Source organism: Prinia subflava, chromosome 30 (genome assembly GCF_021018805.1).
Source record: "Prinia subflava isolate CZ2003 ecotype Zambia chromosome 30, Cam_Psub_1.2, whole genome shotgun sequence".
NCBI classification, from domain to species: domain Eukaryota; kingdom Metazoa; phylum Chordata; class Aves; order Passeriformes; family Cisticolidae; genus Prinia; species Prinia subflava.
In genome coordinates, this window is record NC_086276.1 from 1,080,567 (window position 1) to 1,106,891 (window position 26,325).

The 26,325-nt window shown below is 52.4% G+C and overlaps 1 long non-coding RNA gene and 1 pseudogene across 1 annotated transcript; one reads left to right on the top strand and one right to left on the bottom strand.

Moving 5' to 3' along the window:
- LOC134562736 (zinc finger protein 850-like) overlaps positions 1-26,325 on the top strand; it is a 124,249-nt pseudogene that overhangs the window by 70,749 nt on the left and 27,175 nt on the right.
- LOC134562745 (uncharacterized) lies at positions 8,811-9,775 on the bottom strand. The gene is made up of 2 exons (XR_010083248.1): positions 9,449-9,775; positions 8,811-9,168 (listed from the first exon to the last, which is right to left on the bottom strand). It is a non-coding gene; the product is annotated as an uncharacterized LOC134562745 (long non-coding RNA).

Here is a 26,325-nt window from a genome sequence, read left to right on the forward strand (position 1 = left end):
TGTGGGCACAAGCTCTGCTGCCCAGGAGAGTACCGTAGCGCAGGGGTTTGCAAATGGAGTCATAGCAGTCGTAGCACAGGCTGGTCAGCAGGAAATACTCTATTGACATAAGAAAAATAAAGAGGAAAACTTGAGCAGCACATCCTGTGTAGGAGATGTGCCTGGTGTCCCAGAGGAAATTGTGCCAGGCTTTGGGGACAGTGGTGCAGATGGAGCCCAGGTCACTGAGGGCCAGCTTGAGCAGGAAGAAGAACATGGGGGTGTGCAGGAAGTGGTTGCAGACTACGGTGCTGATGACGAGGCCCTTGGCCAGGAGGGCAGCCAGGGAGATGCCCAGGAAGGAGCAGAAGTGCAGGAGCTGCAGCTGCCACTGTTCATGAACAAAAACCAGTGACAAGTTAGGACAGGCTGCTTTGAGCCAAACCCATGCCATTCCCTGTAGACTGTCCTGCGGTGTTGGTGTCTTTGCTGCAGATCCTGACTGCTGACAAAACAGCAACACATTCGCTTCAGAGTTGGACCAGCTCAATGCACAAGATGGCGGCCGGGGCTGAGGCAGCGACACACAAGATGGCGGCTGGGGCTGAGGCAGCCACACACAAGATGGCGGCTGGGGCTGAGGCAGACTCACACAAGATGGCGGCTGCTGTTGAGGCAGACACACACAAGATGGCGGCTGGGGCTGAGGCAGACTCACACAAGATGGCGGCTGGGCTCAGGCTGTGCCTCCCAGCGCCATCTGCGGCCCTGCCAGCCCAGCCCCAGCCCCGGAGCCGCACAGACCAGGCAGAGCCCCCCCTTCAGCCCTCTGTGTAAATGGACATTGACAGACACCCGGGAAAAGGACACGGTGTGGCACCTTTGCTCTGTGCACACAAACACAGACCAGCCAGTTCAGAACGTCAGCTGGCAGTATATTGATGTCAGGCAATTCAAATAGGTGAAAATAGGAAAAAACTCCAGAGACTGAACATTTTAAAATAAAAACATTCTTTTTTCCGAAAGAACGCCAAAAGCATTTCCTGTGCAGATGGACTTCGCTTAGCATCAAGAAGCATCTGTCATGAGCCAAAGGATGGTCGTGATGGTTCATTTTGATTTCAGAGTGCAAAAAGAGGCAATGAGAACTTAGTTCAAGTAAAATCAATTGTATCTTTATTGATACACACAATTATGCGATAGTAGAGAAGAGAAAGAGAGAGAGAGAGAGAGAAAAGAGAAAAAGGGTGGTTTAGCTACTGACTGAACAGACGAGAGTCCTCGTGACGCTGGTACCAATAGACCACCTTTGCAGTCCTCGTGGCACAGGCCAATAGATCCGTCGTTCGCCGGGGAGGGCCTCAAAGTGTGAGTCGCAGGGGGAAACTTTTATAGTCATTTCAGAAGCAGGGGGAACCCGGCCAATGCAGGCCGAAGTGGGGGGCACCTGGCCAGCGTGGGGGGAGCACCCATGAGTCAGTGTGAGGAGCCCCGTTGCTCTGGGAATCAGGTGCAACCATTCAGATCAGGCAGGTTTGGGGCAAGCAGGTCTGGGCTCTGCAGCAGGTACAGCACAGTCGGTCAGAGCAAACACAGCCTCTGCAAACACGGCCCAGGAACTGTGACAGTGTCCATTGTTCATGCACGGGTCCCTGAGGAGGGCGTCTTGGTCCAGTAGGTGCAGCTGCAGGGAGAAGCTTGGATCTTTCATCAATCAGGCCAGAACTCCTGTGCTGTGGCCCAGGGTCCATGGGGGTCTGAGCCTCTGACAGTCGTGAGGCAGATGAGGGATTTTCAGACCGACTCTTACAGCATCACAGGTGGTTTTGTCCAGGCAGGAGTCAGAGTGACTGTGAGGTGATGAAAACGGAGATGGGATTTGCTTGAGGCCGAGGGTGCAGCGGCTGCTCACCTGCCATGTGTATCCCTCAGGGTACCTCTTTCTTTAGAACACTAGGAAGACTATATGGAATTGAAATACAAACCAACACTGCAGCAGGAAGCCCGCTGCAGTTTAGGTTGTTCTTCATGAGATTCTTCAAGTTGAGCACAGACATTCTGTTCAGCAGAGGCACAGGCAGGGGCTTCTTGGAGCGCTGCCCTGGCACCCATTCTTTGGAGTAGGGGAGTGCAGGAAAAAAAGAAGAGAAGCCCATCAACTACTGAAGGGGAACAGTCACTGCCAGGAACCAGTGGGTTAAGAAATGTGAGGGGAAAAAAGGCAGAAAACGTGAGGTGACAAGTGTGAGAAATGGGAGTGAAAAAAAGAGAGAAGTGTGAGGGAGAAAAGGCTAGGAAACCTGTGTGGGAAAGAGTGAGAAAACTGAGGGGAAAATGGTGAAAAATGTGAGTGAAAATAGGAGAGGAAGGGGAGAGGAGGAAAAGGCAGGGATGGGAAAATGCTAAGAAACATGAGCAAAAAAGGGTGAAAACAGGGGGAAATATGGAGGGAAACATGAGGGCAAGAGAGTGAGAAACTTTACTGGCAAAGAGAGAGAAACAGGCAGCAAATGTGAGGGGAACATTGTGAGAATCCTGAGGGGAAAAGAGTGAGAAACCAGAGGGCAGAAAAAGGCAGAAAACACGAGGGGAAAAAGGCTGGGAAGTTTGATGGGAAAAGTGGCAGAAAACAGGAGTGAAAAAAGGGCACAAAATGCAACAGGAAAAGTATAAGGAACATGAGGGGGAAAGAAGGAGAAACATGAGGGGAAAAGTGTGAGAAACGTGAGAGGGAAAGGGTGAGAAACATGAGGGCAGAAGTGAGAAACACGAGGAGAAAACTTGGAGAAAAATGACTGAGAAAAGGAGAGAAACATGAGGGGACAAAAACCAGGAAACAGTGGGAAGGTGGGGAAATGTGACAGGTGAAGTGTGAGGAAAGTGAGCTGAAATGGGTGGGGAAAAGGAGTAAAAATTGTGGGGGAAACATGACAGGAAAACTGTGAGACTTGAGAGGGGGCAGGGGTGGAAATGTGAGAGGGAATAGAACAGGAAATGTGAGGAGAGAAAAGGAGAGAAAAGGAGAGAAGGCAGTATTGGCCTACCAGCTGAAATAACTCCTAACACATTCCCCCTACATTTGCCCATTTCTTGCACAAGCCCAGGCCTTCTCTGTATGTGCGTCTCCACCTCTGCCCTGATTCCTGTTTGGAAGCAGCAGAAGTGGCAGGAGGTGCCCAGCAGCAGGAGCTGCTCCAAGCTGGGAAGGCCACAGGTGGTGCTGATTTCCAGAGGCTTCTGTCTCCCAGGGGAAGCCAAGGCAGGAGGGGTTGAAAGGTGCTGGCGCTGCTGCTGCTCTGTGCCAGAGAGCCCTGGCTGTGCAGGGCACGGCGCCCACTGCCCTGCGGGCTCCTTCTCCTGCCACAGCTGGGCACACCCGGCAACAAATCTTCAGGACTGGGGGAAACCAAGGGCTTTGTGGAGGCTGCACTGCTCTGCACACACCCGGGCCACCTGCAGCACAGAGCTCTGGGCCCCAAAAAGGTCAGCCAGAGGGAAACAGCTGGAAAAGGTTTCATTTGCACCTTTCAATAGAAGGGACTAAAATGAAAGTTACCAAGCAGGGCCCCATCCCCAGTGCCAGCTCAGTGTGAGAAAGGAGGCATGACTGTATTTCAGTGCTGGGTGCGTGGGGAATCACTTTTCTAACATGTGCTCACTCAGAAATCTCACCTACTCATTTGTAGCCATGCAGATAAGACCTACTCATTAGTTTGCTGAAACTCACAGGCTAAACATTCCCTCCAATTATTGGACATGTTTAAATCACTTCTCAGAAGTTACTGACAGGAGAGTAGGGGTCTCTTTAGGGTCTCTGGTGTCTTTTGGGGAACATCCCATTCCTCAAATTCTCCTCTGCTGCTCAAGAGCCTCCTGCAAGCACTTTCTTCCCCTTGAATGCATTCCAGCTCCCTTCTTAGGAGGACTACTCTATTCTCAAGGCTGAGGTAGCCACTTGCACACACCAATCACTGCACTGCCAGAAGAGAGGGCTCAACACTGTCTGTTAATGCCAACGGAATTCCTGATTTGTTCCGGTTCAACATTTTCTCAACACCTTCCTTCTCTGGGAATTGCTTGCATGCATTTCCTCTGAGGTATGAGATAATATTTTGCTGCAGCCAAAAGACTATTAGAAAAAAGAAGGGAAGTTGTTGGTTCTAGGTGTTGTTATTTAGGGTTTGGATTTGTTCTCGTTAATTTGTTTGGTGTGTCTGTGAGCTGGGACAGGGGCCAAGTTGAAGACCAGACCAAAAGGGAAGTAGGATAAGAGGAGAAGGGACAGACAAGAAGGCTGTGGGGAGAGAATCTAAGTTCATTAGTACCCAGCCAAAGGGAAAGGGGGCACGGTTTGCCCTGGGCTGGGAAAGGCAATAAAAAGCAGCATTCTGTTGGAGTGTGTGTGTGTTTGGCTCTTGGGAGAGCGAGATACACACCCAGCTCAGGTGACTCCTTCCTAAGAAACCGTTCTCTTTTGCTTTGATGACTTTTGTCCCCATTTAATTTCATCTCAGAGCTGGCTCCTTTTGAAAACCTCTCTCCCAGCAGCTCAGGGCTGTACTGCAGTGTTTGCTGTGTGCCAGACAGCACAAAGCAGGCTGGCCTGGTGGCCCTGAATATTTCTGCCAAACACTCTGCATTTCACCCCTTTGCTGTGGCTCAGTGCAGAGCCCCAGGACTGCAGGCGCTTCCTGGCAGAGCTGTGTGAGGCTCTGGCTCCTGCAGATGTGACCTGCCAAGCTGTCCTTGCCCGGTGCTGCCCTCGGCTCCCCCGGCAGAAGGGCCGTGCCTGAAGGACGCTGCCCTGTGCTGGAGCCTGCGGAGCAGCCCAGCTCCCTGCCCTGTGCCCAGAGTGCTGCACACAGCGCTCACCTTTGCCAGGAGGGACAGGGCAGCCGGCATCAGAGCAGGAATCCTCAGCCAGGGCTCAGCCCTGGGCTGTGCTTTGCCTTTCTCTGCTCCTGTGCAGGCTGCAGACGGCCAATGGCACCAGGCTGTGCTGTGCCCAGCACGGCTGAGCTTTCCCTGGGGAGCAGCCAGCTGCCAGCTGGGCTCTGAGAGCCCAGGATTGGCCCGGGGCCACCAAGAGGCACCCAGGGCCAGGCTGCTGCCTCTGGCAGCTCCAAGGGCCTCTGTGCAGCCTCCTGTGCCCAGGCTCAGGCTGCTCTGGGCTCTGCCAGGGGGTCTTTGGTCCGACTCTGACACCACCCCGTGACTCAGGATCGTCATTGAGAGAGCTCCAGCAGCTGGGTTTGTTGCGTTTCTACAAAGCCTTCAGGGCTCAATGTCGGTAGCATACCCCAGAAAACAGAGAGAGAGAACAAGAGAATAGGGGGGCAAAAAGGAAAACAAGAGAAAAAGATAGGCAACAACAATTAATATTGATTAATAAACAAATCAAAATGGTCAAACTTCAAAACAAATCACAATGATAATCAATATTGATTCTAAAATGAATTACAATGATAAAACTTGAAAACAAGTCACAATGATCATAATGATAAATGATTCACAAAATCATGACATCAAATAATCAAAATAAAATCATGACAATAGTAATTACAACAATTTTCAAATCATCAAAACAAAACAAACTCTTAAAATAATCAAAGAAGTCACACAAAATCAAAAATACATAATTAGCCTAAAATATGCATATCAAAAATCTCTTATCTTACTTTGGCAAAAATCCATTTTACAATCCACGACTATGGCCTACTTGTATGGTTTGTCTTGTGTCAATATATCTACGTGCATCTATAGGAGGGGGGATAGAAACCAAATTGTGTGCATACATTACACAGGTTAATAGTTTTAGCTGTTTCATCACTCTCCAATTCATAAAGAATGAGATTGCTGACAAAACAAAGCCAATCAAAACTAAAGTCAAAAGAACAATGATGGGATGACATAATTTGTTCAGGACACTCGAGGCTGTAGGGAACCATCTAAAGAGAGGATCCATCCCTCTGTGTTCAGCATCTCGCTTTACTCTTTCTAGGACACAATTGATTGCTTCCACATTGTGATGAACAGCTACCAAAGTCTTTTGTCCATTTTTCTTCATTTTCTCTAAAATTTCAATTCAATCTGATGGAGCAACAATTGCTTCATCAAAGTAAGGTTCATCCTAATTGGGGTAGGCCATAACTTGTGGATTAGTGTGTAATTAGATTGTAAAAGGTGCTGTAAAGGTAAAAGAAGTAACTGGAGCTGAGTAAGAAAAATCACAGGCTGTGATTTTGGTAAAGTTACAAACACAAAAATTTGAATGATTTTTAGGGTCCAATATTACATTTCCTACAGCTACAATGTCACAAGCAGTTCTAAAGCATGCACACCCATTGCCTATATACACAAGTACTGTTTCAGGAGTCTTGTTAGGATAAACTTTAAAATAACAAATATTTTGTTCTGTGCCCAAACAAATGTTCTAAGCTATAATTGTATTACTTTCACAAATAAACCCTTCCTGTTCCCAAACAATACAAAATTCTAAATTAACAGTTTGCAATGTCTCAGCAACTTGATGGGCCCATTCTCTGTGCTCCAAAGGATAGAGAATAGCTCCATCATGATTCAATCTTAATACAATAACAGGGAATATCAAATGAACTAAAGCATTCCGTATGGCCAATACAGAAGTTGTGGCTGTGTTTATCACTGGCTTGTATCCCACCAAGACTGAAATTCTCTTTCAAAATCATTGGCATGGTCCCAAATTACTTTCTGAATTCCAGTAGAAAGACTGCCTTCTTTTATAATTGAGAGAGCCACTAACTGCATCCACAACTGAGACTGGAGGCAGCTAAGAGCCAAAAGATGTTGTTTTGTGCAACGCTGAGTGCATCAATTATCAATTTGTGGTTATTCACATTTACCTGTTCTCAATTTGGTAATATGTTTGATAATAGCCACTGAGACATTCCCAAGGCCAGTAAGGACAACTGTAAAGGGTGTTGTCAAATTCGTAATTGTAACAAGCACTTTCTTCATTAGTATTTCTATATAATAAATACTATGTAAAATTCCCAATTTTGTTCCTATAACACAAAAAATGTTTAAAATATCACCAGTTTTATCAGGCTTTTATGTGGTCTTTATGTCCCTCGGAGTTCTCCTGGGAAAAGTAAACACAATGGAGTCTGCCTCCAAAGGCAGAAAAGATAGTGAAGGAATGAAGGAATTATCCAGCATGTATTTATGCTTGGAGCTATCAGGCAAAAAGCAGTGATTTTGGGACACCTATTAACCCCCACCCATAAGGGGGATGAGAATGGCATTTGATCCTTTCACCTTTTGCCCAGTCCTGGAGAATTTCTGCAGTAAAGTGAGACCCATTATCAGACAGGATTTCCTGTGGTTTTAGGAAAGTTCCAAAGCATTCCTGCAATGCTTTAACGGTATTGTCTCTTGCTAGATTTCCATCTCTCTGCTGAGAAGCCACCCATCCCACAGCAAAGTTCCCTTGGCTTGCAATATTTAGAATTTCTTGCCACTTTTCCTTTTTCCACACTGGGATTCTGTTGACCTCACCATCAATTGCTGACTGCTCAGGGAAAAAGGAAGGGGCTCTTTCAGTGACTGAGGCAGGTTTGTCTGGGCTGCTATCCAAGTTCACTGACAGATTTTTTACAGCTCCTACTGAGGCTCTTTTGGCCACCCCGTCAGGTGAGGGGGTTGAATATGGAGTAACAGCTTTAATCACTTTCAAATGGACTCTCAGGACAATAGGTTGTTGTACTGACAGTCCTGAGGAAGCCAAACCCCATTCCACCTGGAAAGGATCTGTAGGATGACTAGGACCAAGTGCTTGGTGAGCAGTTGCTTCAAAAATCAACAATTTTATTGCTTCTTCCTGAGAAGCACACCATTCCCCTTTCACTCCTTTTCTAAGCAAGTTATAAAGGGGTCTGGCAATTATAGAAAAATCTGGGATGTGTTTTCTCCAAACACTAGTAATCCTAAAACATATTGCAGCTCGTTCTTAGATTGTGGCATTTTCTTTTGATCCAAGGAGGTTCATGTATCTGGGGGTATACACGTCATTCCTCTTTTCCACCAAATACACAGAAATTTTACTTCATGGCAAGGTTTTGGGACTTTTGAACTTTTTCATTTTGTTTGATTAGGAGCCATTGCAAAGAATACACGCTGACCCCTTGACTGGTGAGAAGCTGCTGAGCAGCAGCAGCAGATGGAGCATGATGCTCAGGTGGGAGAGGCAGCTGGGCCATCCACCTTCAGGGCATCCCCTGCATCAGAAGGGCATGCATTATGTCCTTCCCACTCCTCTACCCCAGAACCAGGCCTCATACCTCCTCCTCTGAAATGGAGTTTTTCCAGTTACAACATCATCTCCCACTTGGCCAGTGCATGAGATGAGGTCACAACGGTGATGACACCTCCGTGCCAACAACAGCTCCACTGTGTAATGTTCCTCTTCCACAGGTTAACCTCCCAACAATTGACCGATCCATTGTTTCTCTCAAGGGTCAAATCCCCACCAATTAAACCATAAGGTTTCCTCCTTGTCTGTTCTTCATTGTCTTGTGCACAACAGCGGACCAAATATGGCAGGGCCTTAGACATGACCTTGGTCCCTGACACACAGGCTCCTCGTGCCACTACCGGCCTTCAGTGTGCTCAGCAAGGCCTTAAACTCCACAGTGTTGTGGGACTTCAGCACAGGGACCTTTCCAGCCTGATTTGCCCTCGTTCCTCTGGGTTTCTGCACAAAACACGGCACGGAAGAGAACGGCAGCCGGGGCCTGTGTGTCCCAGGGCTCAGGTTTTCGTGCCACATCAGCTCCACAGAGATGCAGGGAAAGTGAAGAAGCCAAACTGTTTATTGACGCAAGGCGAAGCAAAGGGGATAAGCTGGGAGGGAAAAAATGGGGATGGCCAGGGTCTAAAGGCTGGAGGTAAGGAGCTGTCAGAAGGGAGGGAGAGAGCTGAAGCAACGTGAGCATTCCACAGGCTCAGCTGTGCCAGTCATGAGCTGTGCCTGGAGCTGCAGCAGCATTGTGGGCTGTGGTGTCCTCTTCAGTGGCTGCTGGTGCTGTTCTTGGGACACTGTTTCACTGCGTCCTGAAGACAAACCCAATTACTCAGTTCTTCTGGCAAACTGCCCCTGAATATTCAGATTACTGAGGCATAGACTGGTGTCTTTCCTTAGGGCGTGAATGGCTGGAACAGAGAGGAAGAGAGACATGGTCAGGGCCTGCATCTGCAGCATTTCTAGGAGACCGTCCTGCCAAGGGCATCCCACTCGGCTCTTGCAACGACCACAAGAGAGAGTCCAACGTGATCAGCCAGAAGGTGCTGACCTTAATCCTCCCCGTGTCCCTGAAATCCCTTTATGCTTTACCCACGCCACCTCTCATCCATACAGGAGTGAAGCTTTCCGCAGCCAGGGCAGGGATTGCAGCTCCCCACCAGCCCCCGCTGCCAGCCCGCTGCCCTTTACCTCACAGAGCACCTGGAGCTCTTCCTGCTGCCCTCTCCTGAGCACCGCGGCAGTCCCTGCGAACACAGAGCGTGTCACGGCCCCAGCGGCACAGCTCCGTGCCAGCGGCGCTGCCAGCCCTGCGGCCACACGGCCTCCTGCCCCGGCACGGCTCAGCCCGGGCCCTTGCCCTTCCTGCCGCCCAGGGGCGGGCACGGCTGCCAGAGGGCGGCAGCAGCCCCGAGGGCAGGCGGGGCTCCACGGCGCCGGGCCCGGAGGCCGCTGCCGGGGCCGCAGCCGGGGCTGGGGCCGAGCTGCGGCGGGCCGGGGAGGGAGCCCGGGCTCGTGGCTCACCCATGAACCTGATGGCCGCCGCTCGCAGGGGCTCCTGTGGCTTCTGCAGGTACGGCAGCACCCGGCGCAGGTGCTCGGCCGCTCGGCTCCTGTCCTCTGCCAGCTGCAGAGAGCGGCAGCAGGGAAGGCTTGGCGCGGGCTCAGCCCCTCGGCCGGGCTCTCGCTGCGCCCAGCCCCGGCCTCCCCTGCCCGCACAGCCCTGAGGCCCGGCCAGCAGCCGCTGTTGCCGGGCTCTGGAGGGGGCCGAGGGCCGGCTGCTGCCCGGGGAGCCGCGGTGCCGCCCCGCCCCGCAGCCCCGCTGTGCCGGGGCTCCATCGGCACCCGGCTCGGGCCCACAGGAGCCTGGAGAAGGTCCCGTGTGGCCCAGGGAAGGGAGCGGCGTGTGGGGCGCAGGCTGGCGCCCCTGGGTGCAGCACTGGGCAGGGGCCACAGCTGCCAGCCCCCCACACACTGAACACCAGGGGCAGGGGTTCTTTCCAGCCTGAGGCTAGGGCTTCATCCAGGCCATCCTTACCAGACACTCATCGATCTTCAACTGCTCCTTCTTCAGTAGCTTCTCGAGATTCCTCCTCTTCAAGAACCTGGCCGCACAATGCAGCGTTTCCCGAGAGGCCTGGAGAGCAGCAGAGACACGGATATGGCACTGCAGCTCAGGGCACAGGACCCGTCCCTGTGCCACGGCCTGGAGGAAGCTGCAGCCCTGGAGGCACCAGGGCAGGAGGCAGCCCAGCCCCCTCCCAGCAGAACACCAGCAGCACACAAAACCTCACCTTTGCCACCTGCTGGTTCTTATCATGGCAGTAGATGAAAAGTGTGTACACGCCCTTGTTGACAAATTCCTTCAGAGGCTTTTTTCCCTCGTCCACTACCAACTCCATCACCTTACAGAAGAGGTGAATGGAGAGCACTTGTACGTGGCTATTGTCCTAGAGGAAAGGAGAAAACCTAAGCACCAACTACTCCAGGCCCACCCAGGCAAATGCTTGAAAATGCAGACAGCACTGGGAAGCACCCAATGCCTGTGGTTCGGGATGCAGAATCTCACGTGGTTAAAGAGTTCCAGGAGTGCCTCAGCCAGCTTTGGGGCAGTGGTGCTCGATACCCGGATGCCTTTGTTATTGAACACATTCGTGAACACACAGAGGGACATGCTGACCACCTCTCCATCTGCATCATCCAGCAGCTCCAGAAGGCTTGAAGACAGACTGCACATTATTCTGGCCTGTGTGGAACACAAGGCTGTGCTGTGAAGCCATGAACAGCTGCACCACCAACACCACCCTGGCACTGCAACCCCACCCTGCTGCTGCAGGGCCCAGAGCCCAAAGGCCTGTCCCAAAGCACTCAGGCAGGTGAGGCAGGAGAGCTGGGAGCAGCTGCCTCGGCTCCTGAAGCCCAGCCAGCCCATGGGGCTGCTTTCCCCAGTGCAGCTTCAGCCGCTGCCACCTTCTCACCATGAAGGGATCCTTGCTGAGCACCACGAGGCCTCTGAGTGCCAGGCGACGCCCCTGCCTGCAATTGCCCAGCAGGTACCTCGACATGAACCAGAGGATGCTGGCGTGGCATCGAGTCAAATCCATGCACTCGAGGACCTGAAAGGCACAGGGCAGTGACAGGAGACCCGGCTGGCAGGAGCCCAGAACCACACAGGGCCAGGCCCAGGCAGCAGCACAGGGCACAGGCACGGTCCCAGGCAGCAGCGGCTACGAGAGGGCAGAGAGCTGGGAGGCAGCTCAGAGAGGCAGCGCTGGCCTTCAGGCTCACCTCCACAAGAAATGCCAGTAAAGGCAAATCCCAGCTTGGCTGCTCCGTGCTGAGCAGGCGGAGGAGCTGGAGTGCAATGCGGGAACACAGAGGGACCAAGACACGGCGCATCTCCCTGTCAGGGGAAAAAGACCCTGAGGTGGAGGTGGCAAACCTCTCAGGGAGAGGACTGGCTCACAGAGGTCCAGTCTTTCCCCAGCATCCCTGGCGATGATGTGGGCCCACTGAGAGGCAGCTCCTTCTGGGCACCCTCCTCTCCCAGCCTTTCCCAGTCTGCTTGGCCTTCCCTCAGTGATGAGGCCCTGTGGCCCATGACCACAGGGACTGTGTGGGGCACCCCGGGCACAGGGCACACATGCCGGGGACAGCGGGGAGAAGGGGCTCTCACCTGGCCAGCAGACCCATGGCATAGTGCTGGGTGTCAGCACAGAGCAGCGTGTCCCAGCCACGCTTGCGCTCCATGGCCATCACCTCTCTGTCACACTGCAGCCGGTAGAGCAGAGCCTTCATGGCCTGCACTGCAAACCTGTGTGCAGAGCAAAGCCCAGGTCACACTGGGGGCACTGGCACTGGCCACAAGGGCATGGGAAGGACGGGAGGACTGGAACCTGTTGGGGTTGCTGGGAAGGCGGTGTTCCTCCCGGCATGCTGTCCAGAAGTTATCAACTTCCTTGGGTGGCATCTGCTGTGTGGTGATGACAACATGGAGAAGCAGAGCCACAGACAGGCGGGAGGAATAAAGGGTCATTGCCTCATCGCACTCAGGCTCCTGGAGAATCACCCAGAGCACCAGAGTTGCCTGAAATAGAAGAAGCCCGAGACAGCGCTCAGTGCCAAGGTGTCAGGTCACAAGGGGAGACGCAGGGGGAGCAGCGGGCCTGGTGCCCCCTGAGCCTGCCCCTAGCCCAGGTTTTAGCACCTGAGGCAGGGAGAGGATGGAGAGCTGCTGGAGAGGCAACCTGGGGGTGAGCAAAGGCCCAGAAACTCACAGCCAGGGCAAAAACATCCTTGTTGTCCCCATCAGAGGTGCACATCCTGTACAGTGGCCAGTGCTCCATTACACAGACCAGTGCTGGCAGCACCTTCTCCACTGCTGGTCCCGACGAGCCTATGGTTCTCCAGATCATTGAAGCAGCTCTGTGGGATCAGAGCTCTGTGTCAGGGGCATCTCAGTCACACTGCCATGCCCTGTGCAGCTCTGGGGCCCAGGTGACAGAGCCCCGGTGCCCTGAAGTGCAGGGAGAGAGCATTGGCAGCAGGCTCAGGAAACAGAAGGTCCTGAGGGTCCTGGACCTCTCTGCCTGTCTGGCACACCCCATTGCACAGGCTGTGCAGGGCGATGGGCCCTAAAGGCTGCTGAGCCCTGAGCTCTCGAGGCAGGTACATCCTGTACCTGTCACACGTTGGGGCACAGTGCAGGAGGGTCAGCACCACATCAGCTGGATGCTCTTCAGCCAGCCTCACAATGTCAATTTGCAGCCTGGCATTCACAGTGACATGGGATGCCAGTCTGCGGTGAATGTTCCTTACAATGGCTGGCACCTGGAAGAGGCATGGGGAACACTTGGAGAACTGTCCAAAGGAGCAACTTCCCCGGCTTCCCCCAAGAAGTGCTTCCCTCCCCGGCACACTGTGCTGGCCTCAAAGGCTGAGGGCGCCCAGTGGCCATGGCTTGAGGGAGCACATGATCCTGGGAGGCCTCCAGGCCTGGCCCAAGGCTGCTTACCTGCTGCTGAGGAGAAAAAGCACTCTCCTCTAAAAAATCCATAGTGGGAGCATGAATCACAGTGGGAGTGGGTGTGATGGCAGTATTTGTGATGCCGTGAGTCTTTCTGGTGTCAGTGTTTGTGCTGACCATGCCCTCAGTCATTGACATGAGAACAGTCTTCGCCCTGTGATCATTAATTACAGTGTCAAAATTTTCTGAGCGTGCAGTTGAATCTGTGCTGACATCAGGCTCTGCCTGGGACTTGATCAGCCTAGAGTTAAGCTGTGCTGTGCCCTCAGTTGCTGTGGTGCTGGTCTTTCCGCGTTGAATGCGCAGGAACTTCCGGAACATCTGCAGGAGAACAAAGGACAGGGAAGAGAGACACGTTCCATGGAGTGCTCCAAGTGTGGTGCTGGGCTGAGCAGTGACAGCAGCCCCAGCCCAGGTGGGGATGGCTGCAGGTACCTTCAGTGTCCTGCGGAAGCGGCCATGGGCGGGCTCCTGCTCTTGTGTCTGGTCCATGGCTGCATCTGGGAAAGAGTGAGAGCAGCCAGAGCTGAGGGGCTGCGGGAGAGGCCGGAGAACAGAGCCCAGCCCTGGGCTCTGCAGGCAGGGACAGCCCCGGGATGCCCCAGGGGATGGAGCACGGCCACTGCCAGGTTCAGCCCCAGCTCCTCTTCCCTCCTGTGCATGGGCATGTCCACAGCAGGTGGGATGGGATGGGGCCAAGCTGGCTGCAGCCATCAGCCCTGGGGCCCAGTTCTGTCACTCACTGTCCTGCACTGGCCGGTACTGCTCCGGCTCTTCAGGCTGTTGTGCTCCAGGGTCTTTCTTTTTTGTCCCCCTGAAGACTTTGAACAGGCAGTGAAATCTGCCCACCATGTCTGCCCCTGAGGGTACCTTCTAGAGAGGTGCCTCAGGAAAGCTCCAAGTTAACACGTCCTCAAGGGCACCTGCAAAAGAGAAGTCTCGGGTAGGCCACAGGTCACCAAGTGCTGTGGTCTGGCCTCGAGGTCACTTGCAGGAAAAACGCCTCGAAAAGCTCCAGGTCAGACAGGAATGAGTGTGCTGTGGGGAGGCTCCTCTCAGCACCGCTCTGTCCCGTCCTGTCCTGTCGCGTGCTCCGAGCACTGTGGTGTGGCTGTGTCACTGCCAGCACCGATGTCACCACGTGTCACAAAGGGCCCATGTGACACCCTGTCCCATTGCATCCCACGGTCACCATGCTGCACCGTGTCACAAAGGGCCCTTGCACACCCTGCCACCTGCCCTGGGGCCACCCAAAGTGGCCCAGGATGGAAGGAATCCCTCTCCCCAAGTGTCTGAGACATCCCCACAGGATCTTTAGGAACAGCTCCAACCATCAGCAAACGCTGCCCTGCTCTGTGGGCTCAGGGCAGCAGAAGGAGCCCCCAGGGCTGCCGATGCAGCCACAGCAGAAAGGGGACAGGGCCTTCCCCAGAAGCTGGCACGGCCTCCTTGGGACACGTCCTGGCTGAAGGACATCCTAAACCCGCAGGTGTGACAGACACAAGGAACGCGTGGGCCAGGGCACAAACGCTGCTCTGACCCCTGGGGCCAGGGGAGCACTGAAATCAGCAGGTGTGGCAGAGTCCCACCCAAGCACACCTGCCACCCCCTGAGCCCTGGCAGTGCTGGTGTCCTCTCCTGCCCCAGAGACCTGTGCCCCAGGGGGCTTCTCTGCCAGAGGCAGCCAAAGCCAAAGTGCACTGGGGCTGTGCTCCTTCCTACAGGGGCTGTTGGCAGGAGCACCCGGAGCAACTGCTGGTGAAACTTGGTCTCTGTTCAAAGCTCTTCCTTCATGCTGGAATTATTTTCTCATTAAAGTCATTTCCTTTAGCATAAAATCTCATTTGCCAAGAAGGCACAGAAGAATCTGGCATTTAAGAATCATCAGTTCAGGGAAGCTTTCCTTCCCCTTTGCTCAACTGAAGTAGTTTCAAGAAGTTGCAAAGTTCCTAAATTATTGGGAATGGCCTGACAGTGTGAAAGGTTTGACAGTTTGCATCCCATCTCCAAGCTGCAACTCATTTGCCTTAACATCATCCATTGAAAGTCACTTCACAAAACATAACACTACACAGAGGCAATAAAATGTCTATTCTTTGGTTTGTGAACGGTTTTCCATGAAGGGATGATAATAACCTCATTCCCTTAAGGAGTCAAATCTCTCAAGGAATGGAAGTTCTCTCAGTGTTACAAAAGTAGCCCAAACAAATGAGTAGATTGCTAAAAGGCTAATCCTTCCCCTGGTACAGATATCTAAGTTGCCAATAAATCACAGCTCTCCCCTCGTGTTTTCTGCAGGAGAATCAGTACTGGTAAGGGATGGAGAACAGCCTGGCAAGCTCCTTCTCCAAACTCCCTCTTTACTCTCAGGGCAGGTAGAACATTCCACAGGAAAGCAACTGGTGCCACAAGGAGCGGCCGATATTCGGCAGTTTTTGGGAGACCCCTCAGGACTGCCCTATCCTGAGGGAACACCCTTGGCCTTGACCTGTGGGTACCCACACAAACGTAAAGTCAGCCGCCTTAGTTTCCAGGACAGTCCTGTGTTGGCCAGCATCCTGACATGGATGCAGGAGTGCTGAGAGGCACTGCTGGGATTCTGTAGGTCAGGCCTGTCTGTCTCGTTTACATGTTGAAAAAGAGAGAGATCGTATTTAGCTGAAAATTTAGTGATCCCTGAATTTGATAAGGATCTGTGCCATCATAAGCAAAGAAATTTTTTTTGATCCTATATTTTAGCTGTTTTTTAGTATTTAATTTTGTCTGAAGACAGCAAAATAGAGACCCTGGTTTTGGTTTGGATTCTTTGAGGAATTTTTTCCCATTTGAAAGGAAGATCCTCTGAAGGGAGCAATTGTGCAGAGGACAATTAGGGGTAATGAAGAAACAAAAGACATGGCCAGACCTCTTACATCCCACACTAAGGAGTCAGGCAAGGGAAAGGAGCATTTGGGAGTCATACCTGGGGCAGGGGGAGAGCCTGTGGGGCTGTTCTGTCCCTTAGCTGGGGTTGAGGTTTTGGTGTTGGACTGCTGCTGCTGCTGCCCAGAGGATTCACTGCTACTGCAGAGCTTTTCCTTCACTGCTTCTCCTGACTGTGGGTGAGCCTCTGCTTGCAAGTGTGCCCATTGAACTGGGGCCTTTCAATACCCCACCACTCTGGGAGGGATCTTCACCATCTGCTTAGGTGCCTCCAGGGAAAACCAGGACAACAACCCCCTCCCAAAGGGAGCGTCTCAGGGCTGCTTGCGGGAGCCCAAAACGATTCCCCCGTCACCCAGGGCTGCCAAGCCCCCACTGATTTTGCCACTGCTCTGCATTTTTAGTAGACTTTTAGCTCGAAACCCCTGGGTCCGCCCGGCCCCTGCTGCTCCTGCCACAGCTTTGGGCTTATTGCTAAACTTTGTTTGTCACCCTGGGCCTGCGCTCCTCTGCTGTTCTGGCCTGCTGCCCGAGGTTCCTGCTAGAGTCCATTTCACCACCTCTATCTGGCCCCATGTTCAGGCACCAAAATGACTGTAGAGGGTCGACCCTGGCTGGGTGCCAGGTGCCCACTCCATCGCTCTATCATTCTCTTTCCCACTGGGACAGGGGAGAGAATAAGAGGGAGAACAACCAGCAGGGTGAGTTAAAGCAGTTTTATTACAGTAAAAGAAAGAAAGAAGCAAAGAACTGCATTTGCATGGGCTAAGGAGAAAAAAAGTCAGTCTATACTTCCCATCAGCAATGATGTTTGGACATTTTCTGGAAAGAAGGGCTTCAGCATGCATTATGGTTCCTCTGGAAGGCAAACACTGAAAACTGACAAATGCCCCCCCTTCTTCCTCTCTCCTTTTTAGCTTAGATATCTGAGCTGTCGTCACATGGTGTGGAATATCCCATTGGCTAATTTGGGTCAGTTGGCTTGGTTGTGTCCCCTCCCAGGATCTTGCCCACTCCCATCCCCTTCTTCAGGGGAAGGAATGTCAGAGGGACAGCGCTGCTCAGCAGGAGCCAAAACACTGCTGTCATCAACACCCGTCCAGCTACCACTGCAAAGCACAGCACTGTAAGGGCTGTGAACGTGACCTTGCTCAGAAGCAGTCCCGATGGTAGGGAAACTTTTGGATTCTGGGCTGTGAGTGTCCTTTTGCACCATAGGCCAGACCCTCCTGACAAAACATTCAACATCCAGCAGAATTGCACATTGGGCGGGAGGAAGAAATTCCAGAAGAAAGGGGAACCTACCTCAACCCCTAAGCTGTCAGCTAAGAATATCTCTGCTGCTGCTGCAAAACCTCCTTATTTACCAACAAAACACAAACGTGCAGATGACAAGATTCCAACCTCTGCAGAAACGATTCTGAATGTATTAAGAGCTTTTCTGAAAGGGACCCCCAACTGTACTAAGAGATTGTTTAGTGGGGAGGTGGCACAAAGTCAGGGGAGATTTTGTGTGCAGTGATACTTTGCACAGCCTGCAAACCCCAAGAAAAACAATCCCTACATGGGGAAACTTCCTACATCTCATGATGTCTCATTCATGGATACCTCAGCCAAACACATCAGGTATGTGTAAAGATAAAGGTATAGAGCCATTAGTCTTGAAACAGGAATGGAAATCGTAGAAGGAAACAAAAAAGTACATGTGTAAGTGTGAGAAAGAAGCAAGCCTGACAGTGCAGAAGATTCCTGGGAGGCATGGAAGAAAGTGGATTACACACTGTCTGAGAACAGGAAAGGCGTCCTGTTTCTTCAAAGCTTGCAAATCTTGAGCAAAGGAACAAACTGTCAGGCCGAGGGATTTATTACAGGCCTGCAGCTGGGTTGCACACGAAGAACTGAACAGATGTTCTCACACTAAGTGTATAAGTACTGTTGTAACTCTGCAATAGACAGATTCAGTTTGCTCTCAGCTTGTGAGCCTCTCATTCATACGGCAACAAATTGCTCCTGATTTACAGGGCCTTCAGTCCTACTGACGTGATCCAGGCCGGTGGTGTACTGTCGGAGTCTAGAACATCCCTCTGGCCACCCTGGAGGGTTTGGAGATCGGACAGGGGGTCTGGGATCTGTACAAGGGGGTCAACCAGCCTCACACAGAGCCCAGGAGGACACTGCCTCTGATCCCCTGGCCATGGGAGTGAATGCCCACATTGTATGAAGAATCACAAGCTGAGAGAATTCAAAATAAGTAGTATTTAGTTTATCACAGAATGTAAATGTAGAATCTAGAATTTTTAGTATATGGGGTTGAAGAGGCAAGATGGAGGAATTGGGGAGTGGCCCCTGTGCTCCTTGTTCTTGCTCTCGTACCCCATCTTTTGCTGAGTTGGATTTTAGAGATTGGTTTAGAGTAGAAACAACGTTAGCATAGGTAGTAGGCATTGGTAAAGTTTTGTAAATAAAAAGTACGTTTTGGACGGTGATTGGGTCAAGGGTACCGTACATAAGGTCCGGGGCTCTCTGATTTGCCCAATCTGTCGCGTGTCCTGCTCTGCTGGGGATGCCTCGCAGAGCTGAGAAAGAACTGAGATAAGGTACCCTGCCAGGGAGGCCTGGCAGAGCTGAGAAAGAACTGAGAGATAATGAAGAATAAACAACCTTGGATACATGCACTGGCGGACTCAGCTTGTCGTCTCTGGCTCCGGCGTGAAACACTTAGGGCTAGGGAAGATGAAAAACCTCAATACCTCGGGGAACAGCAACCCTGAGGAGAATCTCAGGGAACAGTATCCTGAGGAGACAGCAACACTGCAGGACAGCCCGTGGAGGAGGGAGCGCAGCCTGTGAGAACAAACTGCGCGCTGCTCCCCCTCCGCTCCCAGAGCCGACCCTAAAGGCACCGAATGCAACACCCAGCACAGCCCAACAGACGGCTGGGGATACAAACACCGTAACAGCACCCTGGGACACAGACCCATCCCAGAATGCCAAACCCATCCCGGAATGCCAAACCCATCCCGGAATGCCAAACCCATCCCAGAATGCCAAACCCATCCCGGAATGCCAAACACATCCCAGAATGCCAAACACATCCCAGAATTCCAAACCCATCCCAGAATACCAAACCCATCCCGGAATGCCAAACACATCCCAGAATGCCAAACCCATCCCGGAATTCCAAACACATCCCGGAATGCCAAACCCATCCCGGAATGCAAACCTAGCCCGGAATTCCAAACATATCCCGGAATTCCAAACACATCCCGGAATTCCAAACACATCCCGGAATTCCAAACACATCCTGGAATTCCAAACCCATCCCAGAATCCCAAACCCATCCCGGAATTCCAAACCCAACCCTGAATTCCCAGAATGCCAAACCCAGCTCGTAATTCCAAACCCATGCTGGAATTCCAAACCCATCCCAGAATTCCCATTCCAGAATTCCCAGAATTCTGCGTATAACAAACTCATCCTGGAATCCACGGAATTCCAAATGCATCCCAGAATGCCAAACACTTCCTAGAATTTCTGGAATTCCAAACACATCCCGGACTTCCAAACACATCCTGGAATGCCAAACCCATCCCGGAATGCCAAACCCATCCCAGAATGCCAAACCCATCCCAGAATTCCAAACACCATCCCGGAATTCCAAACACATCCCGAAATTCCAAACACATCCCAAAATTCCAAACACATCCAGGCATTCCAAACATATCCCGGAATGCCAAACCCATCTCGGAATTCCAAAGACTTCCTAGAATTTATGGAATTCTAAACACATCCCAGAATGCCAAACCCATCCCGGAATGCCAAACCCATCCCGGAATCCCAAACACATCCCACAGTTCCAAACCCCATCCCGGAATTCCAAACACATCCCAGAATTCCAAACCCTTCCCAGAATTCCAAACACAACCTGGAATTCCAAACCCATCCTGGAATTCCAAACCCATCCCAGAATTCCAAACCCATCCTGGAATTCCAAACCCATCCCAGAATGCCAAACCCATCCCAGAATTCCAAACACATCCCAGAATTCCAAACCCATCCCAGAATGCCAAACCCATGCCAGAATTCCAAACACATCCCAGAATTCCAAACACATCCCGGAATGCCAAACCCATCCCAAAATCCCAAACCCATCCCGGAATTCCAAACCCAACCCTGAATTCTCAGAATGCCAAACCCATCCCGGAATTCCAAACCCATGCTGGAATTCCAAACACATACCGGAATTCCCATTCCAGAATTCCCAGAATTCTGAGTATGCCAAACACATCCTGGAATCCCTACAATTCCAAACCCATCCCAGAATTCCAAAGACTTCCTAGAATTTCTGGAATTCCAAACACATCCCGGAATGCCAAACACATCCTGGAATGCCAAACCCATCCCAGAATTCCAAACGCATCCCACAATTCCAAACTCATCCTGGAATTCCAAACACATCCCACAATTCCAAACCCATTCCCAGAATCCCAAACACATCCTGGAATTCCAAACCCATCCTGGAATTCCAAACTCATCCCAGAATTCCAAATCCATCCCAGAATTCCAAACCCATCCCAAAATTAACATACCAGAATTCTCGGAATTCCCAGAATTCCCGGAATTCCAAACCCATCTTGGAATTCCCATTCCAAAATTCCCAGAATTCCTGGAAGTCCCAGAATTCCAAACCCATTCTGGAATTCCAATCCCATCCCAGAATTCCAAACCCATCCCAGAAATCCAAATCCATTTCAGAATTCCAAACCCATCTCAGAATTCCCAGTCCAGAATTCCAAACCCATTCCAGAATTCCAAACCCATCTCAGAATTCCTGGAATTCCAAACCCATCTCAGAATTCCCACCCCAGAATTCCAAACCCATCCCAAAATTCTTGGATTCCAAATCCCATCCCAGAATTCCCATTCCAGAATTCCTGGAATTCCCAGAATTCCAAACCCATCCTGGAATTCCCATTCCAAAATTCCCAGTGTTCCCAGAATTCCCAGAATTCTAAACCCATGCCAGAATTTCCATCCCAGAATTCCAAACTCATCCCAAAATCCCCAGAATTCCAAACCCATCCAAGAACTCCAAGCCCAGAATTCCTGGAATTCCCGGTATTCTATACCCATCCTGGAATTCCAAACCCATCCGAGAATTTCCAGAATTCCAAACTCATTCCAGAATTCCCACCCCAGAATTCCAAATCCATCCCAGAATTCCAAACCCATCCCAGAATTCCTGAAATTCCAAACCCATTCCAGATTTCCAAGTTCCCCCCAGAATTCCCAGAATTCCAGACCTATCCCGGAATTCCCAGAATTCCTGGAATTCCAAACCCATTCCAGAATTCCAAGTTCCCCCCAGAATTCCCAGAATTCCAGACCCATCCTGGAATTCTCAGAATTCCTGGAATTTCAAACCCATCCCAGCATTCCAAACCCATGCCGTAATTGCAAACCATCCCAGAATTCCCAGAATTCCAAACCCATCCCAGAATTCCCGCCGGTTCCTCCTCACCCTGCGGTGCCGCGGAGTCTCTGTGCCCCTTCATCCCCAGCGCCAGCACCCGGAACCCGGCCTCGGCCAACGCCGGCATCTGTGCGAGACCTGAAATTCCAAATGTTCCCAAACCCGCAATTCCTGGGAATTTCCAGCATTTCCCCCGAATCCTGGGATTTTTTGGTACCTGGAAGTGCCAGGAGAGCCAGGACTCCGGGAATCCGTGGCACAGGCAGAGCGCCGGGCCCTGGCCCAGCTCGGCAAAGTGCAGCCGCACTCCCGGCTGGAAAAAAACCATCGGGAATTCCTCCCTGTCTCAGGTGATGTCACCAAACCAATGTGGATTCTATTTCATCTGGAGAAAGCAGCTGGGGATGGTTTCTTTTCTCTTTATCTCTTGTAACTCCGGGGGAGGAGGGCAGATGCCTTGTGATAACAGCCCAGCTGTTAAACCAGGTGGGGCAGGGTTTCTTATCTCTGTCATCAGCTGTGTCCACCCTCGGGGATATCTTCTGTCAATGGGCCATTGAGGCTCACCAGTGACATTAATTACATGTCATTGTAATGTCCTGTCCCTCCCAGGGATATCTTCTGTTAATGGGCCATTGAGGCTCACCAGTGACATGAATTCCATGTCACTGTAATGTCCTGTCCCTCCCGGGGATATCTTCTGTCAATGGGCCATTAAGGCTCACCAGTGACATTAATTACATGTCATTGTAATGTCCTGTCACTGCAGGGGGATATCTTCTGTCAATGGGCCATTAAGACTCACCAGTGACATTAATTACGTGTCATTGTAATGTCCTGTCCAGCCCGGGGATATCTTCTGTTAATGGGCCATTAAGGCTCACCAGTGACTGACACATTACATCATCCCACTCTGAGATGCTCCACCCCGTGGGGAGGAGCCAACCATTCCCTACCCAGATAAAAACAGGGACACAGGAACCCCCGACATTCCTCTTTTCCATTGGATTCCCAGAAGAAGACCGGACTCATCTCAGCACTACTGAACCTGTCTGCAGGATCATCTCTACTCCAACAGAACCACATCTGTCATCATCTCTACTCCAACAGAACCACATCGGTCACTCCAGGAGGACTTTTTTTGGACTGCTTCCAACACCCTGGCCAACAGGGACTCAGGTCGTATTCCTGACTCCATTAGGGTTTTGTAAGACTTTTGTTTGTTTCTTTGCTTGCTTGTTTTTTTGTATTACTGCATTTGCATTTTTAATATTCCTAGTATAAAACTGTTATTCCTATTGCCATATTTTTGCCTGAAAGCTCCTAATTGCAAAATTATAAAAATTTGGAGGCAGGGGTTTTGCCATTCTCCATTCCAAGGGAAACTCCAGTTTTCCCTGACAGATACCTGTCTTTCCAAACCAAGACAGTGGGTGTTTGTCCCCAGGCAGCCACGCAAAGCTAACTGGGCAGAGGTGCCCAGTCCGGAGGATGGATGTCAGTCCCCTGCCAGCATCTCTGATAAGCCCTGTTTCCTCAGGGCCTGAAGCACCAGGAAGACCTTGAGCATTCTGGGGCATCCAAGAAGTGAAAATCCGCTGAGAAGTGGTTCCTGAGAGCTGTCTCCGTGTCCCTCCCGCATCCCCTGACCTTGCTGCTGCTGGGCACACACCTTCCTCCTCTGCCTGATTTCCACACGAGAGTCCTGCTCAGCCCAGCCACCCTTCTGCCGCGCCTGCTTGACTTCAGACACTTGGGAATTCCCTGCCCCTGTGCCCTTTGGAGGTGATGTTCAACGAGTGACCAGCACTGAGGGAACCCAGCACCTGCAAAACCATTTTCCATGGAGGCTTTCCTCACCAGTTCCCTGAGCACAGGGAGCTGCTCTCCAAGCTAAAATTGCACAGGTGTACCCTGGCATTTGGGTATTTACATTGTGCAAAGGAGTTCCAAACTCAAATCCTGTCCAAAGGCAAAAGGGGACAGTCCTGGGCAACAGGGATTGAGGTGCAAACCCATGCAAGCACACCAGTGGGGACAGCTGAGAAGCCTTTGGGGCACTCATGTCCAGGCCTCGGTTGTGCCAGGCTGCTGCCGAGCTCTGCTGGAGCAGGCAGGGCAGGGGGTGGAAATGGCCGTGCCAGCTTGTCTGGGACTGCTGGCCCTGGTTCCCAGGGGCTGCCCAGGGGAATGCTGCCCGCTGCCAGCAGCTCTCAGTGGGATTCCAGGACCCCCAGGGGGTGTCAGCCCCCCGTCTCTGGGTCAGTGCCCAGCCTGGACATCGGTACCTTGGCCACGCTGGGGGCCAGTCACTCATGTGAAGGAGGAGGCACACCAGGGCCTTCCATGTGTGTTTCTTCATGATGTGCTTGTCCCTCCACACCGTTTTGCCCAGCAGGTCTCTGAAGAGGCAGATGCAGCTCTCCTGCACACACTCTTCCTCCTGCTAGGAAGGAGGAAAGGTGAGCTTCGCACACAGCGTCTCCCTGCCCGCGGCCACCAGGGCTGAGCTGAGGGGGCTGAGGCGAGGGGCGATGCCCCGGGGTCCCAGCCCAGAGCAGCCAGAGGCAGAGCTGGGCTGCAAGGCTCCAAATCCAGCCCAGGAGAGCCCAGGGGAGCGGGGCCTGCTGCCAGTGCTGCTTGCAGGGCTGTGCTGCAGGGCAGCTGTCATTGCCCAGGGGCCCTCTGAGGGGCTCAGGCTCCCACATCAGCCTCACCGCATCAAAGAGGTGCCAGAGACTGTGCACCACCTTCACAGCAATGGGGATGGCCTCGCTCTTCTTCAGATGCTTCAGGACATTTTAGAATGAAGCATTAGCAGAATTTTAGAAGATGTCCATGGCCATCACTGAGATGTCCCAAGACCGATGCCACAGGAATTGTGCCAAATCTTGCAGGAGACCCTTCATTTTTCTTGCCTATTACAAAGACAGTTTCCATTCTGTGAGAACTTCTGTGCCTGGTTGGTCCCCAAGACACCCCCAGACCACACCATGGCAGGCAGACCTTTGGAGCAGTCGCCCCAGCACCTGACTCCCAGCCCAGGCCAAGCCAGCACCTTCCCTGAGACCTCAGAGTCCAGGTGCCACATGTGTGCCCCTGACAGCAGCCTGCTCATTGTCTCGCTGTCTGTGACAGCATCACCAGAACCCTGAGCACCAGAGGGACCATTTCCATTCTTGGATACCTCAGAAAACTCAAGGCTTTGTACAATGGACCCAGCTCTGGCTCTTGCACATGATCAGAGGCTGAGATCATCTGACTAAGACAGATAAAATTGGTACCTCAAGAACACCTCTGGGGATCCCCAGCACCGAGATCAGAAGAGCCAGCGATAGGTGACAGTGACCCACGTTTTGGTGACTATCTATGTAATGTGTTGGTGTGTGTCTCTTTCTCCTACTCACTCTCCTCTTTTTCTACCTCCCATTTACTCTTATATTTAACCCATACTATTGACCTTGGCTCATGGTCTTGTTCACACCTTAACTTTGGCTGAGGCCTCATTTAATGACCCGACCCTAACATTATTTGGGGGTCAGAAGCAGGATCCTAACACCCTTTCTGCTGCCTCAAGGTGTCTTCAGGAGCCTCACACTCCTGGCTTTGGCAGGAAGGGAGGCAGGAACCTGACAGGGCTCAAGGGTAGGGCAACCCAGCCACAGGCCACTTACATCCATCAGCCACAGCTCAAGGGGTTTCATGGCCACCTCCAGAAACTCCACTGGTGCTTTCTTGTCCAGGAGGCTGGAGCATCCCAAGATCTCGATGGCAGCGAGGACGATGCCTGTCCTCTCAGCAGGCCTGAGGAATCTCCCAAAGGCCTGTGGCAGGAAGGAATTGATCAGAGGCAGTGCCAGCCAGTGCCCCGAGGGCGCTGCTTGGCTGGGCAGTGCCAGCAGCCCTGGCCAGAGGTGCTGGGCAGTGCTGGTGGCAGGGGCCACAGGAAAGCTGGCAGCAGTGCCCACAGTCCCCCTGCAGGGGAGGATGAGGATGGCACCAGGGCAGGGAGGAGGGCTGAGCTCTGGGACATGGGGCGTGGGCCCTGGCAGGACCCAGGGCTCGCTGGTGGCCAGCAGGGCTGGGGAGCTGCTGCTGCTGCTGGGACACCACAGTGTTCCCTGCTGGGGGACAGTGGGACCCCTCTCGCCAGGCACAGCCCCGCTGATTCTGCACCCATTGCACACACAAATCCCCGGCTGGTGCCACAGATGACAGGCCCAGCAAGGGGGAGGGCTTGGTACCTGAACTCTCCAGGTGCTGGGCGTATCCAGCAAGGAGATGATCTCACATTCCCAGTGTGCTGGAGGCAGGGCATGAAGCTCTGGCCGTGTGGCACCTAAAGAGAGGGGAGACACGGACGCCTCAGTGAGACACAGGCGCTGTGCCAGCAGCTGACCCCGCCCTGACAAGCGTCGGGAGGCAGGAATGGCTGGGGAGCAGTGGGACACAGGAGGAGGTGGTGGGCACTGGTGGAAAGGGGGCCCTGCCTCCCGTGTGTGCACCCAGTGCTGCTGGGCCGGGAAGCTCCGAGCCCCTGGAGCTCTGCATGCAGCCCCCGGTTACACCGTGGCTGCAGTCCTGGTCAGGGGGAAGGGCTCACAGGGCTGGAGCTGGCAGGGTGGAGCAGTCCAGGGGACGCGGGGA